This window comes from Grammomys surdaster, unplaced genomic scaffold, assembly GCF_004785775.1.
Source record: "Grammomys surdaster isolate TR1022 unplaced genomic scaffold, NIH_TR_1.0 126313, whole genome shotgun sequence".
NCBI lineage: Eukaryota > Metazoa > Chordata > Mammalia > Rodentia > Muridae > Grammomys > Grammomys surdaster.
Genome location: NW_021621113.1, coordinates 5,555,986 through 5,575,260, shown reverse-complemented (window position 1 = coordinate 5,575,260; position 19,275 = coordinate 5,555,986). Strand labels below are relative to the sequence as shown.

The following is a 19,275-nucleotide window of genomic DNA, read 5'->3' as shown; positions in this document are numbered from 1 at the left end:
AAAAAAAAAAAAAAAAAAAAAAAAATCCTTTCAGAATCCTTTATACCTAAAGAACTACAGAAGGAGACAAAAACATCCAGTGAACCTATACTCAGTTCCTTTGTTCAAGCCCCACAACTTGGCAACAGCACAAATCACATACTTTTTAAGGGGGTTTGGAGAGCTCCAACCACACTACACCTGCCATGATAAACTTTTTGCAGACAGACAAAAGCCGTCACTATACTAGCCAACTCCTTCTATAAACAGCCCCAGTAAACAGAAGTCAACTTATGGCTACTTTATTTGGAGGCACAAAGGAGAGATATGTTTTAGTATTGTCAGCTGTAGGAATATTTATGCTAACTTTACAACTTTCATTAAAAGAATACATCATAATTACTGAGAAAGTTATACACATAGACTATATTAAATTCTTAAAAATAAGAATATTTTATCAGGAATATATTAAGAACAAGAATTGTTTTCCCAATTTCTAATTTTACCTCTTGGAAAATCATCCTTAAAGTTGTCTATAAAACTGTCTCTAATGAAAACTAACACAAACTTTTCCCTCACCAGCTTCCAATAAAAAGAGATGCATTCCATAGGAAAAACTTCCAAGCCACAGTATAGCGTACTAAGGAATGGGTTAATCTGAATTTGCTAATGGGAAATGAGTCTGGGCCTGGGCAAGTGCTAATTAATTACTTAAGTATGAGGACTAGAGTTCAGATTCCTGGAAGCCACACACATGCTGGGTGAGTGTGGTGGCCATTTGTGATTCCTGTGCTGGGAAGGTGTAGATGGGGGATCCCCAGAGCAAGCTGGCTAGACAGTTAGCCACATCACCAAGCTCTACTTCAAAGATGTATCAACAAACCCCACCACTCCTTCCCAGCACCGGTGCTTCAGCCTACACAGTGATGAACAGCAATGAAGGCAGATTTAACTTATTGTACCTTTTCTTTTCTTTTTTTTTTTTTTTTTTTTAAAGATTTATTTATTTATTTTATTTATGAGTACACTGTAGCTGTCTTCAGACACACCAGAAGAGGGCATCGAATCTCATTACGGATGGTTGTGAGCCACCATGTGGTTGCTGGGATTTGAACTCAGGACCTCTGGAAGAGCAGTCAGTGCTCTTAACCGCTGAGCCATCTCTCCAGCCCCTTATTGTACCTTTCCAACAAATCTCTATAAGAAGCAGGTCAGGCAAGAATAAGAATTTAAGGTATACACTTTGGGATCAGACTCCAGAATTTACCAGCTCTGATACTATCGAGGGGCATGAAATCTCAGATAAGGCCTCCTAGACCGCAGTTACTTCATGAGTAAAAATGCATGTGAGAAGCACTGAATGGCCTCAACTTGACTGTTATGTGGAAACTAAGAAAGAATCCTAATGATGCTCTGTAGCTCAAGCAGTATCACAACGTCTTTATTCAAGATTATTGCAGTAGTGGGGAAACTTTTATTTTTTAATGTTTTTATATTAATTATGTACAGGAGCTGGAAAGATGTTTAGTAGTTAAGACTAATATTGCTCTTGCAGAGGACTTGGTTCCATTCCCAACACCCATATCAAGCAGAACTGCCTCTAACTCCAGTTCCAGGGGAATCTGATACCCTTTGTCCTCTAAGGGCACCTGCACACATGTACACAAAAACTCATGTAGCTATACACACATACACATAAAAATAAAAATATATAAATTATACACAGAGTGTGTTTCACTATGACACTTTCATTTACCATCACTCCTCTCATTGTTTCTGGTTTTTTAAGACAGGATCTCACGGAGCAGATACTGGCCTTGAACTCAGTTTGTAGCTGTGGATGACCCTTAACTCTGGATTTGTAACAGTACCTCCAAAGAATGAGGACTGTATGCACTGCTGTATATTGCAGTTAAGATCATGATGCAGCAGGGTCTCCTCTCAATTGTTTTACATCATTATTCGCTAAAATCTTTATAAAATCAAGGTAACTTTCAGAGGATCAAATCTAGTAAACCCAGAGGCTGGAGAGATAACAATTAAGAGTTTGAATTGGCCGGGCGGTGGTGGCACACGCATTTAATCCCAGCACTTGGGAGGCAGAGGCAGGCGGATTTCTGAGTTTGAGGCCAGCCTGGTCTACAGAGTGAGTTCCAGGACAGCCAGGGCTACACAGAGAAACCCTGTCTCAGAAACAAAAAACAAAAAAACAAAACAAAAAAGGAGTTCGAATTGTCCTTCTAGAAGATCCAAGTTCAGTTCCCAGCACCCACTTTCAACAGCTCACAACTGCCTGTAACTCTAGTTCCAGCAGGCATCTAACACCTTGGTCTCCAAGGGCACCTGCAATAGTGTGCACACACCCACAGGAAGACATGGGCAACTCACATAGTTAAAAATAAATCATCCCCCTAAACCCAACTTCAATCTGCACAAAAGCTAATGTTAAAAAACAACAACAAAAAAAACCCTACAGCTGAAGTTTTTCAAAGTATAAGTATAGTGCATTATAAATTATTGCAGCAACTTTGTGACTGATGAGCAACCAGCAGGCTGTTTAAATGAATGTAATAAAACAGAAAACATTGCAATGCATCACTACTGAATAGTAGTCTCTTGAACAAACAAACAAAAGGTCAGAAGTTGAAGCCACAAACACCAAATTCGAATATGCTTAATTGGCTTTGCTACTCTGGGCAAGTTATATACTCTGTGCTTCTGTTTCTTCACATAGAAAATTAGAATATACTTCATAAGGCTCTAAGAATTGCAGTTAATAATGTATGAACCATTTAGAAAAGAATAATACCAGACATAAATGCCATGTAATTTAATGTTTGTGTATGTACATATGTATGCATTTATTTATTTATTTATTTATTTATTTATTTATATTAAGAAGAGGTCTTGCTGTGCAGCCCGGGCTCAGCTGGAACTCACAATCACCATTTTCCTGCTGTGGCCTGAGTCCTGGGACTGCAGGCACAAACACCATGACGACCTGAATTCACTTTTCTTTCTTTTTTCTTCTTTACTACAGATTTTTAGGGTTCAGTTGTACAAGAAGTCACCAAATAAAAAATAACTATACTTATAAATAAAGTAATCTTTATATTAAGCTGTAGTAGACTTATGCAATAACTTTAAACTCTTAAGTGGCTTCAAGGCAATATGATTTCATAAATCCAGTTTAAAAAAATCATATACCATCATCATTGTTGACACATTCTTAGGTCTAAAAGTTAGTTGTTCATTTTCTGTGTGTTTAGTTTCTACTTTTAGTTTGGTTTGAATTTTCTGAGACAGAATCTCACTCAAACTCACCAAAATTCCTACTTCCTCCCAAGTGCCAGGATTACAAATGTGTACAATGTCCTTCCTAAATTAGTTTAATTCTATTAATTCTTATATTTAACTCGGAAATGTATAAATGAGATGCAGAATTTAATTGCTGGTTCTATACATAAGATCATCTAATTCATGTAAGCAGTACATGAAATATGTAATGTTATAATGGACAAAGTAGACACTCAAAGAGCTGTACTACAAAGATTACTCTTCATTACTTTACCGGGGGAAAAAAAATCTGGCTGTTATAAATACTAACCAAATGAGTAAGTTAAAGTGCATCCAGCACAGTCTACAAGGGGATCTTTAAGATACTGAATACCCACAGAGAAACCCTGTCTCGAAAAACTGAAAAAAAAAAAAAAAAAACTGAATACTAACTGTATTCCACTGATTTTTTGTGTTTTCTAAAATAAAGCACTATTCGGTACATATACTGGCACAATCCCAACACTTAGGAGATGGAGGCAGGGGGTCAAGAGGTCAAGGCCACCCTCATCTATACAGGAAGTTGGAGGTTAGTCTCCATCTTAAAAAAAAAGTCATACTTAAACTACAGATTTCTTCTGATTTAAAATGATTTTGTACACTCAAAAGGGAAAAACATTAAAGACAAACATGAGGCCCATGCTTTAAATGTCTGATTTTGTTTGTTTTTCAAGACAGGGTTTCTCTTTGTAGCCCTGGCTGTTCTGGAACTCGTTCTGTAAACCAGGCTGGCCTCAAACTCAGAGATTTGCCTGCCTCTGCCTCCTGAGTGCTAGGATTAAAGGAGTATATGACCACTACCAGGCTTAAATGTAAATAAAGCACGCCTACATTCACTAACTAGCTACCTTATGATTTGGTTGATGGTGCCAAACAAAATCAAGATGGTATGTTCTATCATGTGCTATGTTGTCTAATATAAAGGATTTCATGTTTCTTAGACTTAAGATACGTATTTGGAACAGGAACAGGCACTTATATTTTTAAGTTAATCAGAATATAAAGTCCAGCTGTTTTTCTTTGTATTTCATTATAAATAGAATTCAACTGTTGGTATAAACTACTTAGGTGAATTTATGGAACAATATCCCAGTCCTAACATGGTATATTTCTATTTGAACTAGTCTTCCTCCATTTCACAGACTACAATAGCATGCAATACACAAAAATTTTTTAGATAAAAAGCTTCTATTAAAGCTACTAAAAAGCTTTATGAGAGCCTTTTATTTGTAAAAGTAGAGAGTGAAGTCATGAGGAAGAGTAGGCAGATCACAAAACCAAGGTACAATGGCAAGGACATGTTGGAGGTATATTTTGCTTCTTGAATATTTAAAACTGCATCATCCTTTAAATATCATAGTACTCAATGGGGAAAAAAAAAATCAAAGCACTGTGACAAAGTACAACAGGAAGTAAGTTGACAAAAATAAAAACCGAAAATGATCAAGCAAAAACCAGAAAACATGGTAGGTATAAAACATGCAGAAATGCTTTTTAAATTGAGTACTCAATCTTAAAAACTGAAACAAACATAAGGTAAAAATTGCTATAGAAAATCTACAGTGATTTCTCTTTACAGCTTTAAAAGCAGTGTCTTTGGTGACTAGAGGGTTGGTAGCTGTGGTAGCTTGAAAGCAAATGGCCCCCATAGGCTCATATGTTTAAATGCTTGGTCCTCAATAAAACTGGGAAGAACTGGGAGATGTTGTCTGGCTGGAGTAGGTCTGGCCTTGCTGGAGGATGAGCTTGTTGAAGAAGGTGTATCATTGGGTGTAGGCTTTAACGTTTCAAAAGGCTCAGTGTGAACTCCTGCACTTTCTCTCTCCCATCTGCTTCCGGCCATGATAATCAAGGAGTAACCCTCTAAAACTGTAATCAGGACCCAAGTTTAATACTTTCTTTAGTCATGGTGTCTCCTCACATCAACAGAACAGACCAAGACAGCAGCTAAGTAAGAAAGGCAGGTTCTTCAGTACCTAGGAAGTCTACCTTGTTCTGTCCCACATCCAGGGATATGAACACTGATGCTCCACTGACAGGATCGAATCTTTACTTCATTTAGGGGCTTCTATGTAGAATATAGATCACAACAGGAAAGTATCACTTAAAAAATCTAACTTATTCTGCATTAACAGTTTGTTTCTCTGGTCCCTTTTAAAAGACAAATCCATGTTATAAATTTTGTTTTGGAAAGTCTCACTATGCAACTCTGACTGGCCTGGAACTCAGATAATCTACCTAATGATGCTTCCCAAGTGCTGAGACTAAAGGCACATGCCACCATGCTTGGCCATCGCATGTATTTTTAATCCTTCATTCCTATAACCTAAATCCATCAAAATCACCCATTAAATACTATGCTGTGCTCACTAGTCTACAGTTTTCAGAGAACTAAAAAAATCTCATCACTCTGAATGCAAGTGCAGAACTCCTTTTTTTAAAAATTATCTTAGTGAGCTAGAGAGATGGTTCAGTGGTTAAGAGCATTGGCTATTCTTCCAGAGGACCAAGGTTTGAGTCTCAGCACCAACACAGTAGCTCACAACCATCTGTAACTCTAGTTCCAGGAAATCTAACACACTCTTCTGGCCTCTGAGGGTAACAGACACTCATATTAAAAAGAAGAAAAAATTCTTTAAAGAATTATTTATTTATTTTTATGTATATTAATACACTATTGCTGTCTTCAGACATACCAGAACAGGGCATCTGATCCCATTACAGATGGTTGTGAGCCACCACGTGCTGAGAATTGAACTCAGGACATACAGAAGAGAAGTCAGTGCTCTTAACTGCTGAGCCATCTCTCCAGTCCAGTTTCTTTTCTTTTTTTTTCTTTTTTCTTTTTTTGGTTTTTTGAGACAGGGTTTCTCTGTGTAGCCCTGGCTGTCCTGGAACTCACTCTGTAGACCAGGCTGGCCTCGAACTCAGAAATCCACCTGCCTCTGCCTCCCAAGGGCTGGGATTAAAGGTGTGCGCCACCACCACCCGGTGAAAAATTTTTTTAAAAAGAAGAAAAATATCATCGTTTTTGTTTGTTTTTTAAGACAGGATTTCTCTGTGTAATAGAGACCTGGCTATCCTGGACTCACTTTGCAGACCAGGTTGGCCTGGAACTCACAGATGTCCATCTGCCTTTGCCTTTACTTTGTGAGTAAAGGTATGTACCACCACAACTTGCTCATCATTAATTCTTAAAGCTGGATTATCCATGAAGGAGTATATCTGAACTCTAAATTCCCTTTGGCTATACACTATAAAAACCTCACTAGGTTCAGACTGAAAATACACATAAGAAGCAACCAAACAGGCCGGGCATGGTGGTATGTGCCTTTAATCCCAGCACTGCAGAAGCAAAGACAGGCAGATCTCTGTAAGTTCAAAGCCAGCCTGGTCTACAAAGTAGTCCAGGACAGCCAGAGGTATACAGAGAAACAAAACAAAACACCCAACCCTGCCCACCCCAAAAATATCAAGCACAATGGCACAGACCTGTAATCCCAGAGTTTAGAAGGCAGGAAGATCACAAGTTCAACACCGTCTTCTACTACATAGCAAATTCCAAAAGTTCCAGGCCAGCCTAGGGTCAAAACCCACCACAAAAACAGAGGGAAGGAGGGAACAAAGGTAATAGAGGGGAGGAAAGGGACATAAAGTTCAGGAATGAAACAGAAGTTGAAAGTTGTGCACCAACTATATACATAAAAATGAAGTATTTGCCAAACCTCGATGTAAAGAAGCCAATAGAGCTGCCACGGTTACTGGGGTTGCTGCTGGGAAATGAGGAGGTCAGGCTGAACAAAGGCAACTCTTTCCAGTCGGTGGAGGTGCACGCACGGGAGGACAGATAAATGTTCATAGGGGCTCAGCACGTTAATCCTGAAAACCAACCAGAAGGGTCTTTCTCTGTGGCATCTAGGACTAACATGGCCAAGCTCCAAAGTTCTTTGCTAAAAATAGGTGGAGGGAGCAGCCCAATTTTGGAATACGCCAGACTATGCTATACTCTCCTATCTGTATATGAGAGAGAACTGCGCCAAGAGAAACCAATAATAAACACAGGATTTGTTCTGTTCATATTGAATTATTAATACTGAATTTTAGACTGATCACACACAAAAGAAAATGGCGGTTACAAGAAAATGCTACAAACACCCAAAAAACTGAAGGGAGGAGAAAAAAAGAGCATCCAAAGTTGTACCTCTAGATATACCTTAGATCACAAAATTTGAGAAACAGGACATTAACCATTATTTAGTCTAACCCTTTTCACATTATAGATGCCTTAAAACCTCCAGAAAATGTAAGGTAAGATAATATGTCTTAAGTTTTAAAATGAGAAGATCATGATTTCTAAACCATGGTAGCAAGGCTAAAGAAAAAGAAGTTAAAAAGAATGTTCTAAGAAATAATGTCTGTCTTATTCGGAAAACTATGCTACAGTGGTGAATTTTGGCAGGAAACAGCAACACCATACTAAAAATGTTTTAAAAGTTTATAAACCCGGAGTCCTCTAACTTTAAATCCATGCAGAGGGCAGAACATCCGCATTTTTGCCTCAGCTGTGCATATTCATTCTCGTGGGACAGAGGACACAAAACAGGACAGGACGAAGACCTGTCAATTTAGGGGATCACACAAGCCCGACGGCGAGCCCGCCACCTGTTCGCTGCTGCTCAGAGAGCCCAGCAAACTGAGGGAGAGCGAGGAACTGGGAACGCCTTTGTTGTTCTCTAACTAGGGAAGCGACCTCAAGTCTAACCTCAAGGCAGAACTTGCCCCTGGAGAAGTCGGCCCGGATCTAGACTTTGAAGAAGCCCTCCCCTCGCTCCGAAAAGGCAGGCAAAACACTCGTGTCATCTACTAGTCCCTGGAGGGGGGAAGGGTCACAGGTGAAGCGAACTGGGGGCGGAGCTGAACCCCAACGTCCCGGATGGGAGAACAGTGGGCTCGCAACACACGGGTCCGGAGGAAGTGCTAAGAGAAGCGGAGGCAGAGACAGGGCGCTGAGGTGAGAAGGGGCGAGGCCAGAGCGACGGAAAATCCTCGAGGGCAGACCGGCAGGGACGAGGAAACGGCAAAGGGACCCCTAGCCAGTACGACCGGGGAGGAACTCTTCAGTCGGAGCCCTGAAGGCTGCACCCGAGCCGCCGCGCTCACACCGTGGCGGCGGCGGAGACTCACCAGACGGCTGCAGACGCTCCACAGCACGACATGGGACCACTTCGGACCCTCTCTGGAACCAACAGAGTGGCGGAAACCGCGGCGTTAGCGTGACCCGGATGCGCGTCCCTAGGAACCGGAAGTAGATATACGGGGGCCTCCTAACAATCCACACCCCGTTCCGCCAGAACCCCGAGTACCCGGCTGGCTTCTCGGGGCGGGGCAAGGCCTAGGCCCCGCCCACCTCGCAGTCCGAGGCGTGTGTGCGTCTCAGGATGCCGGTGCTGCCAAGCTGCGGCCGCCTTCGTGAAAAGTACTCCCGACCTCCTTTCCTTGCCCTTTCCCCTCCCCAAAACAAAGTCCTGCTCAGGCTGGTCTCGAACTCAGGATCCTCTTCCTTCAGCCTAGGGCTTGTAGAACAGGCTTGTGCCGCCATACCCAGCTACCGCTCTCATCTGTGAAAGTAAGTTCTAAAAAATGTGTGTGATTCCTACCGTAAAGGGACAGCGAGGTTGAAAAATATTCACTGCAGTTGGTCGACTTAGAAAAGCTAGAAGAGGAGGAATGGATGGGAACTTTTTTTTTTTTTTTAAAGATTTATTTATTTATTATATATGAATACACTGTAGCTGTCTTCAGACACACCAGAAGAGGGCAGCGAATCTCATTACGGATGGTTGTAAGCCACCATGTGGTTGCTGGGATTTGAACTCAGGACCTCTGAAAGAGCAGTCAGTGCTCTTAACCACTGAGCCATCTCTCCAGCCCCGGATGGGAGCTTTTGAATACACTTGAAAGGCTAACTCAAAGTGAACATTTTTATCCGAAAATTTAGTTTACACCTAGTATTACACTTGCAGCTGCCTTCATTTTGTGAATATTGTTTTCAGGAACTTTTTTTGTTTGTTTTTGCTTTGGGGGCTGGAGGGGGGATGTTGTTTTTTCGAGACAAGTTTTCTCTGTGTACCTTGACCTGGAACCCCCTCTATAGATCAGCCTGGGCTCGAACTTCGAGATCTACCTTCTCGGCTCAGAAACATTGTTTAATGCTTCATTAATTTTAAAATACAACTCAAGTGTGGATGAGGAATGGAGTTGAAAACAGGTTTTGTGTAGTCTTCAGTGTATTCAATCTCAGAAGGGAAAGACCCTCAAGGAAAAAGACCTGGAATCACAAATACAATATTAGATTAACCACAAAGTTGAAAAACGAAAACCTAGCTTTTCATTACAAATAAAAACAAAAGATTTTTATTAGCTGCTTCTATTTCAACAGTTTCCTAAGCAACTACTTTTGGGAAGCTTCTTAACCGCTCTTTCTCATAAATCACACCTAATTAGCACAATTAGTAGATGCTGTCTTCAAAGTCTTTGCAGAATCGGACTATTTTCCACCTGCGTTGGTATAAACCAGTCAATATGTAATTCTGAGTGTCTTATATGCTTGCTACCCTATACTCAACACAGAAGCAGAAGCCTCTTGTGAAAGCCTTAATCAAATCACGTACTTCTTCCAATGGCTCTGTCTCAGTGTGAATGTCAAAATCATTACATTGACTACAGGACCCAGAAGACTTAACTCGGCAGGGTAGAACTCTAACCTGCTTTATCTTGTCTTCCTTCCACTTAAGACACACTGGCCTCTGTTGTTCTTCCAGCCTGCAGGTAGGCTCGGGTGCTGTCTGCTTTCTACTCCCTCTGCCCGGAGTGCTTTTCCCTCATACTCCTTTTCCCTCATACAGCTCTATGGTTCACCTTGTCACCCCCTTTACAGCTTCAAATGTGCCTTCTCATGGAGACCGCCTCTGACGATGTGCTTTAAGTGGGAGCATGATTGTCTCCCTTGTACTTTCTTACCCCCTGATAATTGTTCTCATGACATTTGTCCAACAAGTTGCTTGCGGGTTTGGCTTACTGTCTCCCCACCAGAATATAAGTTCTGTAAGGGCTTGGGTTGGGGTTTGGAGGAGTGTTTGTTTATTTGTTTTGGGTTTGGGGGTTTTTTTGTTTGGTTTTTGTTTAGTGTTTTTGAGATAAGGTGTCTTGTATCCCAACTAGATTTATGGTTGAGAATGGATTTGAACTCCTGATTCCTCTGCCTCCTCCTCTCAGATGCTAGAATCACAGGTGTGATTCTATGTTGAGATGCTCATTTTTTTGTGAGTGTATTTTACCAATAGAACACAATATGTTACATAGTAAACAGCCAGTACATGAAAGGCTAGATTAATTGCTCTTTTTTTTTTTTTTTTTTTTTTTACTTTTACTGACATGAACCACCAGCTCCACCAGAGGGAGCCCACAACCAATGTGATGCCCCCAGACACTAGACCCAAAGTACATATACAAACACATCAGTCCTATGCGTTAATTAGCAATTGAAAAACAACACCTGCCGGGCAGTGGTAGTGCACACCTTTAATCCCAGCACTTGGGAGGCAGAGGCAGGCGGATTTCTGAGTTCGAGGCCAGCCTGGTCTACAGCCAGGACAACCAAGACTACATAGAGAAACCCTGTCTCGAAAAACCAAAAAAGAAAAAGAGAAGCAACACCCTAGGGCCAGCAAGATGCCTCCGCAGGTGAAGATCCTTGCCTCCAAGCTTGATGACCTGAGTTCAATCCCTAAGACCCACATGGAGGGAGGAGCGAATCAATTTCTGCAAGTTGTTCTCTGACTCCCATACAACCTCTACTTACACCCATACACATGCTCATGGGTAAATAGATAAATGTTTAAAAAAAAAACCCAAAACCCAAAAAAGTCAGTGTCTTTGTAGTATACATACATACATACATACATACAATTTCACTATATAGTCCTGCCTGTCCTGGAACTCTCTGTGTAGACCAGGCTGGCTTCAAACTCACAAAGATCTGCCTGCCTCTGCCTCTCTACTGCTAAGATAAAAGACAATTCCTCACCATTCCCGATCTTGGGCATCCTTTGAGAAAAAAAAAAAAATCTTGCTACTTACTGTGATCTACACAGTCCAGCTTGGCCAGCCCCTCCCAGCTCTCAGTTTGCATGCCTACCCTCCACTCACACAGACCTCCAGCCGGAGCAGTCTTTCTTTGTATTTGTGCATTTTGAGGTCATGGTGGCACAAGTCTGTAATTCCAGTTCTGAGGAGACGGAGACAGAACTGTTCCGAGTTGGAGGCCAGACTAGTCTCAGTACTGAGACTTTCTGTCAAAAACAAATATATAAAAAACAAAAACTGTAGGCCTTGAGTTTGAGTCTTACATGTACACACAGAAACTATAACTGAGTTCACTGTATAGATGAGGTGTTGTGTCAGGGAAAAAAATTAAGAGACTTCCTTGAGGTCACATGACAAGCAAGAACTTGACTAAGCTGGGTATGGTGACTCATGCCTGTAATCCCAGCACTCAGGAGGTTGGGGCAGCAGGATGGTGAGTTCAAAGACAACCTGGGCTACATAGCCAGGCCCTGTTTCAGAAAACCACAGAACAGCAGTTGCCAGTGGAGCCTCTTCCATGCAGCCCACCCAAAGTATAACTTTTCCTTTTTCCATGTTTTTATTCTTTTTCTTTCTTTCAGATACTTGCCTTTTTTTCCTGATGCTCTGTGCTGTCTCACACTTCTGCTAAGGACCCTCCCAGGGCTTAGCTCTCTGTCATGGCTGACCTCTGCTCTGAACTCAAAGGCACCTTTCTCTGCTCTGTCTCTCTCCTTCTGGCAGCTGCCAAAGCCTACAGCTTGCCTGCCCTGTTGTTTTTCTCTTAAGCTCTAAAAAAATTATTCTTGAACTTAATAATAACACAAAAAGAACAAAACAAAACCATCAACGGGGACTTAAACTAGGTCAGGATGACTTCAGAGCCCAGGATCTTAAACTGCTGGGTCAAACTTCTCTCCCACTTCAGGAGGAACAGCAGGGGAGCCAAGGATGGAGGAGGTTTGTATTTACTTACAGGTGTCTCACTGATTTCATGCCTCTCTCCTCCTTTTCATCCTCCTCCTCTTCCTCCTCCCACTCCTCTCTGTCTTTTGGGTTTTTTTTTTTTTTTTTGAGACAGGGTTTGCTATCTCTCTCTCTGTCCTAGAAGTCTTTCCATCTTTGCTTCCCAGTGTGGGATTCCAGGCATACACCATACTTTGATGCTATACCCAGTTGGAATGTCTGGTGAGTTTTGTTTTCCCTGCCTTAGTATGGTATTTTTGAGGACAAACCTAAACAAATACACCAGAAATGCTGTTAGGATTTCTTCAAGCGTAGTTGCATAACATTCTCTTAGCTATATAATTTCCTTTTCTTTTTCTATAGATTAGGACCAATTCACGCAAAATTTAACACAAAAGAAGGCTATTCTACATAGATACTACTAAACAAAGCCAAAGTATAAATCAAATCACAAAACTAAATAAGACAAAACACTAAAATAAGACTGACTATAAGGCCTCTGAATTGAATTATTTCTAGTTTAGTTTTGTTTTTTTCCTTTCTTTCTTTCTTTCTTTCTTTCTTTCTTTCTTTCTTTCTTTCTTTCTTTCTTTTTTTTTCAAGACAGGGTTTCTCTGTGTAGCCCTGGCTGTCCTGGAACTCACTCTGTAGACCAGGCTGGCCTCGAACTCAAAAATCCACCTGCCTCTGCCTCCCAAGTGCTGGGATTAAAGGTGTGCACACCACTGCCCAGCTAGTTTTGTTTTTTTATTTTGTTTTTATTTTTAATTTTTTTTGAGGCAGAGTCTCACTATATAGCAGGGCTATCCTGGAACTTAACATATAGACCAGGCTGGCCTCAAACTCATAGAAATATAATCTGCCTATGCGTCCTGAATACTGGGCCTAAAGTTATGTACTACCACTCTCAACTTATTTCCAGTTTAAAGATCATGTATGACTCATGTTTATAATAATCATCAACATAAACTTTCATGCTTGACATGCCTGGAGACCACCAATCTGGGTTTGTATTTGTCAGTGTTTTCTATCGTTCTTCTTTGTGTATGTATGTGTGGTAAGTTCATGTATAGGTGTGGGTTCACGTGTGTGCATGGATACATGGAAATCCAAGGCAGAGGTTGGGAGTCTTCCTTGATCACTCTCTGCTTTATAGATTGAGACTGCATCTCTCCCTGAACCTAGGACTCCATAGAGAGAAACACCAAAAACCATCTGATGGTGTGTTGCAGTTCTTGCTGCTTCCGAGGACTTCCGAGGGCTGATTAGCAGAGTAATGTCAGCTGAGACAGACACACAGGCAGAGGCAAGACCTGTGAGGTTATAAATGAGACTCGAGGGACAGTGACAGAGGCTGAGCTAACTTTGCTTATAGAACTAGCTGTGCAATGCTTGTTGGTCTCGCGCCTTTGCTGATCTTCGATTTACTGAGGGAGCTACTGCAAAGAACTCCAGGCGTCCCTCCTGCTGACTCGAGCCAAGGCTGAGGCATGGCTGTCTCTGCTAGATAGTGCCACTGCTACTGATTCCTGTATGATAACCCAACTCTACCAAGCTGGACTGCTGGTATATCTGTGAAGTGTTTGCGAATGGATCGAGCTGCTGCTGCTGCTGACCTGTAGAACTGAACTGCCAATTTCCAGACAACACAAGCAGGAGTTGCTCCAAAGAACCTTTCTAAACAGGTCTCCCCCTTTGTAAAAAGGTTTCCCTGAATCCTTTCTTTCCCACTACCTCTGGTGGGTGGTGGGCTAAAGGGGAGGTTAAAGCATTTAAGAACCATCATTAAAAATAAGGTTTGAAGTTACAGGATTGAAAATTGGTGTAAACACTATTATAGAAAATGGTGTTCCTAAATGAAAATTTAGGGCTGGCCATGCCTTTACTCCTAGTTGTTGGGAGGCAAAAGGAAGTAATTTCAGTGAGTTTGAGGCCAGCCTAGTCTACATAATATAAGTTCCAGGCCATTCAGAGCTACCTTGTCTCCAAAAAAAGCCAAAATAAAGACTCCAATCTATGTTCAAAGCAAGGGTTGGAAGGTCAAGGGAACGCATCTCTAGGTCAAAGGTGGGAGATGACAGAAGAATCACTCTGGAGGATTTAAAGAGAATGTAAAGATGACAGTCAACCAGTGGGAAGACAAGCTGACCTCTGCTGCCAGTCCTCACTACAGATAGCAGCTACCAGTACCAGATGGGCTAGTTCTCCCAATAAAGGTACCCTTGCCCAGGTGCAGACCAGGTGTACTTGGATGGACACAGCCGTGGGAGAACTCACTGGTTTAGTAAAATATAGTCTACCCAGTGTTAGAAGCAGATGTGGTAGTCTCATCCATAATCCCAGCACTTGGGAGCCAAACACAAGAGGATTGCCACAAGTTCAAGACCAGCCTAGTCTTCATGCCAAGTTGAAATGCTATCTGTGGTGATTTGAATATGCTTGGCCCAGGGAGTTGCACTATTAGGAGATGTGGCCTTGTGGAGGAAGTGTGTCACTGTGGGCGTGGTCTTAACGTGAGCAGTCTGGTGCTTTTCTGTAGCAGTTGCTCATCTTCCAGGCAAGACAACAGTGAAATGAGATACAAGTCATAAAACCAACCCAAAGTATCCAGATTTTGAATGTGTGCAAGATGAGAACGTCACATTCCCCTACCAGGGTGGGCAGTGGGAGGAAGGACATGGGAAAAGGAAATAAAAACACAACCCTATAGAAAGCCTCACAGCAGTGTCTGAGTTAGCAACACCTGAGCACACAGTTCTGTTCAGCCTGAGCTGGATACTGCAGAGCGCTCTGTTCAGCGTGCTGAGCTAAGTTTTCATTATATGCGCTAACTGAATACTTGTAAAGTCACAATTATGATCTGCTATTTGAACACACATGTCTCCATTTTGCAGGAAAGTAGGGCTCAAGTCCAGACAAGAGCACCCTCTGCAGCATCAGGCATCCTCCAAGTGCCAGCTCTCTGGTCTAGTCTCATACCTGTGTCTCTGTGGATAAGGCTCTCCCTCAAAGTTCCTTAGCCAATCTCAAGAGAAACCAATAGATGTTACCTGACCTTGCTTCTCTCCACCTACTCTGGACCCAAGAACTTTGATGACATTCAACTTGCTTTGTCTCAAGGCCCCCATGAGTCACCCACACTGCTATTAAGCACCAGGTTGGAGTGAGCCCTATCTACCTCCATGCTGTGGCCCCTAGCATCAGCAAGAATGGGACTTTCCCTATTCCATTTTCATTGGCTTAAGAAAGATTAATGGTTCAATTAAGCCAGAGCTTTGGAGGGGAGCTGACCCAGCTGCCACCTCTGCTTTACCATTGCCACTACATGTGGCTGCTGCCCTGTGGAAGTAGCTTGTCCCTGAACAGCTTCACATGCTGGAGGCTTGGTCTTGAGTGTGGCATTGTAGAGGTGTTAGGCCTGTGAAATGGCTCATCTGGTAAAGACACTTGCCACCAAGTCTGATGACCTGAGTTCAATCCCCAGGGTCACCTCCCTCAAGGTGTCCTCTTACCTTTGTGTATTAAGGCACACATTACACAAATAAATAAATAGATAAATAAGTGTAATAAAAGGGGAAGGCCCAATGGAAAGGCCTAGGCCATCAACATGGCACCATTATGAATGGATTAATGTCCCTCCCACCCCCGTTTTAGACAGGATCTTGCTATGTGGCCCAGACTGACTGGAAACTTGCCATCCCACTGCCTCAGCCTCTTGAGTGCTGGCTCCACCATGCTCAGCTGGTAATATGAATCTTACACAGTCCATCTTACCACCTGGGATGTTTAGTTCTTTTTTTTAAGTTTTGGCTTTCCCTTCCTTTTCTTCTCTCTCTGTTGGGGATTGGTCTGGTGCTGCTATGTATTCCCCCCTGGTCTGGTTGTCCTCCCCACCACCACCCCCCATGAGCACATCCTCAAGTACACACCAAGTGATGCTATTTAAGCCTTGATCCCTAATTTAAAGCTATTTGTTAAATAAAAATGGCTACAGCCACTTCCTGGGGAGAATAAAGATGCAGGCTTTCGGTTCCCAGGCTAATAGTCACAGGTAGGGATGACAAGGAGCAAGAGAGGGGGAAGAAAGGAAGAAGGAGAAAGGAGAGGAGGAGGAGGCCATGAGAGGAGATGGACCATGAGCACATGGCCAAGGGAAATGTACCCCAGCGACAGGCTGATGGAACAGAAATAACCCAGGTGAGGCTCACACAGCAACAGGGGACATGTGGCTGGTATGTTTGTTAGAACAGCTCACAACCTGCCCAGTCTAGGCTTATAGCTTGAAAATAAAATACCAAGACTTTGTGTCTTTTATAGGGGATAGCTGGAATAGATAATTCATTTACACCTCACGGCTCCCCTCTGCTCCTCTTCCCCTCCCCCTCTTCTTCCCTCCTCTTTTTTCTTCTTCTATAGATAAAGTCTTATGTAGCCCAGACTAGCTTTGAACTGGCTAGTCAAGGATGACCTTGACTTCTGGTCCTCCTGAGTTTTGTAACTAGTTCAGAAACACCACACTGGGCCTCATACTACTTTATTTTTCTACATCAGGGTTGTGCTGAGACTTTCCCTCATTTTTCCTCTTTAAAAAGTGGGGGTGTTGGGCTGGAGAGATGGCTCAGTGGTTAAGAGCACTGACTGCACTTCCAGAGGTCCTGAGTTCAAATCCCAGCAACCACATGGTGGCTCACAACCATCACAACCATCTGTAATGGAATCTGATGCCCTCTTCTGGTGTGTCTGAAGACAGCTACAGTGTATTCATATATAATAAATAAATCTTTAAAAAAAAAAAAGTGGGGGTGTAGGTATACTTTTGGGCTATTTTATTGGGTTCTTGTATCTACCACCCTTCCAACCTTTATTCTACCCCAATTCCTTCCAACCCCCCAACACTAGGTTGGAGACAAAGAAAATAAGAGGGGAAAGAGAATATAGACCTCTTCCTGCTGATTAGGGGCAAGTCCAATCTTTGTTGTCAGAATATCCAGCTGTCCAGCGGCAGCGACAGCAGCTGTTCCAGGCCCTCTTGGGGCTCTCCTGTTTATACCCTCTCCAGAGTCGCTAGAATTGAACTCTCTGCAGCTGGCAAAAAAATCACAACCCATAAGAGCATGGGACATTGTTAGCGGCTGTGGACAAACTGAAGCAGCCCCATAGCCCACACCTGGGATTAAAACAAAAACATATCTACATAACAAAACGGGGTTTTTAGGAAACCAAAGCCCTTACTGGAGGCAAGGGGAGCCTGGAGAGATAGCTTAGCAGTTAAAAGCATTTGCTGCTCTTATAGAGGAGCTGAGTTCAGTTCTCAGCATCCTCATCAGGCAGCTCAGAACTGCCTATGATTCCAGCTCCAGGGCGTCCAGCACCCTCTGCTGGCGACAATGAGTTCTGTGATAACATGCACATGTCCCACACACACAAACACCCTGTCCTAGTTAGGGTTTTTATTGCTTCAATAAAACACCGTGACCAAAACAACTTGCAGAGGAATAGGTTTATGTGGCTTACACTTCCATATCATTGTGGGGTGGTGGGCTGTGAGAGGCAGCTGGGTACCTAGTCAACCCCCTTGGAACCCCGAGGCCCTATAGGGATGGTGGGAGTTTGGCTTGCTCCTGGGCCCCCTAGCTGCTTTCACTTAGCTTCAGCCCTCCACAGCCCCTCCCAAAGAGAGGTTTGTGGTCAAAGGTCACATAGCACAGGTAGGGGGGTGTGACTACAGGCCACAGAGCCACAAGACATCTCCATATTCATGAATACCTAAAGGCCAGAGGGCATAGCCAATTAAGCATTCCTTCCTAGACCCTCCTTCTCCTCTGGGAAAAAAAAAAAAGGTATTTAACCTCAGGCCTGCCCTGAGAACTGGGGTATAGCTTCATCCATTTTCCACCATGACAATATCTTAAGACCATATCTTAAGACCATGGACTACCTCTCCTTTTGGGGCCGTCATGAGGAACCATGGAGAAGGTCTTCAACTACAGAGTCCCTATCTAATCTCCTGCTATGTTCCAGCCACGGAGGCTGCCAACTCAGGCCAGCTAGCCGAGCCAGCCATAACCCAGCCAAGCAAGTCGCTGTGACTAAGAGTCTCTTCCCCACGGAATGCTGCCAGAGCTTGTCCCCTTCACCCCTTCTGCTTCAGGTCAGTCTGCCCATATGCCCCATCTCAGCCTTTCCAAGCCTCTCAGCGGCGCCTGAGAGCCCAAGGGTCTGAGACCAGTCAGTCCCTGGCTGCCTCCTGGCCTGGAGATCTCCAACCCAAGAGCTCCGGCTCTGTGGGGGTCTCAGACTGTTCTATCCACCCCTGAATGGAGCCCGGCGGCTTCCAACAGCCCGATGTCTGTGTGGCATGGAGAGAATACAGTCGAATTCCTGCACCTCTGCTGCCCTGAGCTGTGGCTCCAGCCCCTTGGGGCAGCAGACACTCAGGACCTACAAATTCAGCCCAACAGGACCCACGCCCACACTCAAGACACAGCCCAGTTGACACGCTGTCCTGTGGCTGTTTAGACTAAAGGACATTGAGGCCCTTTCAAGACTATTTTCTTGTCTAGTCTTTTTTTTTTTTTTTTTTCTGGCCTTGGGTCTTCCCAGTGCCTAAAGCTATGCTTGCCACAGCCCAACACAACATGGTCCATCACTGAAGGAAGTCAGGACAGGAACTCAAACAGGGCAAGAACTTGGAGGCAGGAGCTGATGCGGAGGTCATGGAGGAGTACTGTGTACTGGCTTTCTCAGCTTGTTCTCTTAGAGAATCTAGGATCACCAAGCCCAGAGACAGCACCACCCATAGTGGGCTGTTGGAAGCCGCAGGGCTCCACTCAGGGGTGGATAGAACACAGTCTGAGACCCCCACCTCAA

General features: G+C 43.2%; 1 protein-coding gene across 2 annotated transcripts in view; it reads right to left on the bottom strand.

The window, feature by feature from the left end:
* Eya3 (EYA transcriptional coactivator and phosphatase 3) overlaps nucleotides 1–8,604 on the bottom strand; it is an 81,797-nt gene extending 73,193 nt beyond the window's left edge. For both annotated transcript variants that reach the window (XM_028759608.1, XM_028759609.1), the window contains exon 1: nucleotides 8,500–8,604. The gene's annotated coding sequence lies outside the window, so the exon portion shown is untranslated. The remainder of the gene's footprint in view (nucleotides 1–8,499) is intronic.
* Between the last annotated feature and the right edge of the window lie 10,671 nt (nucleotides 8,605–19,275).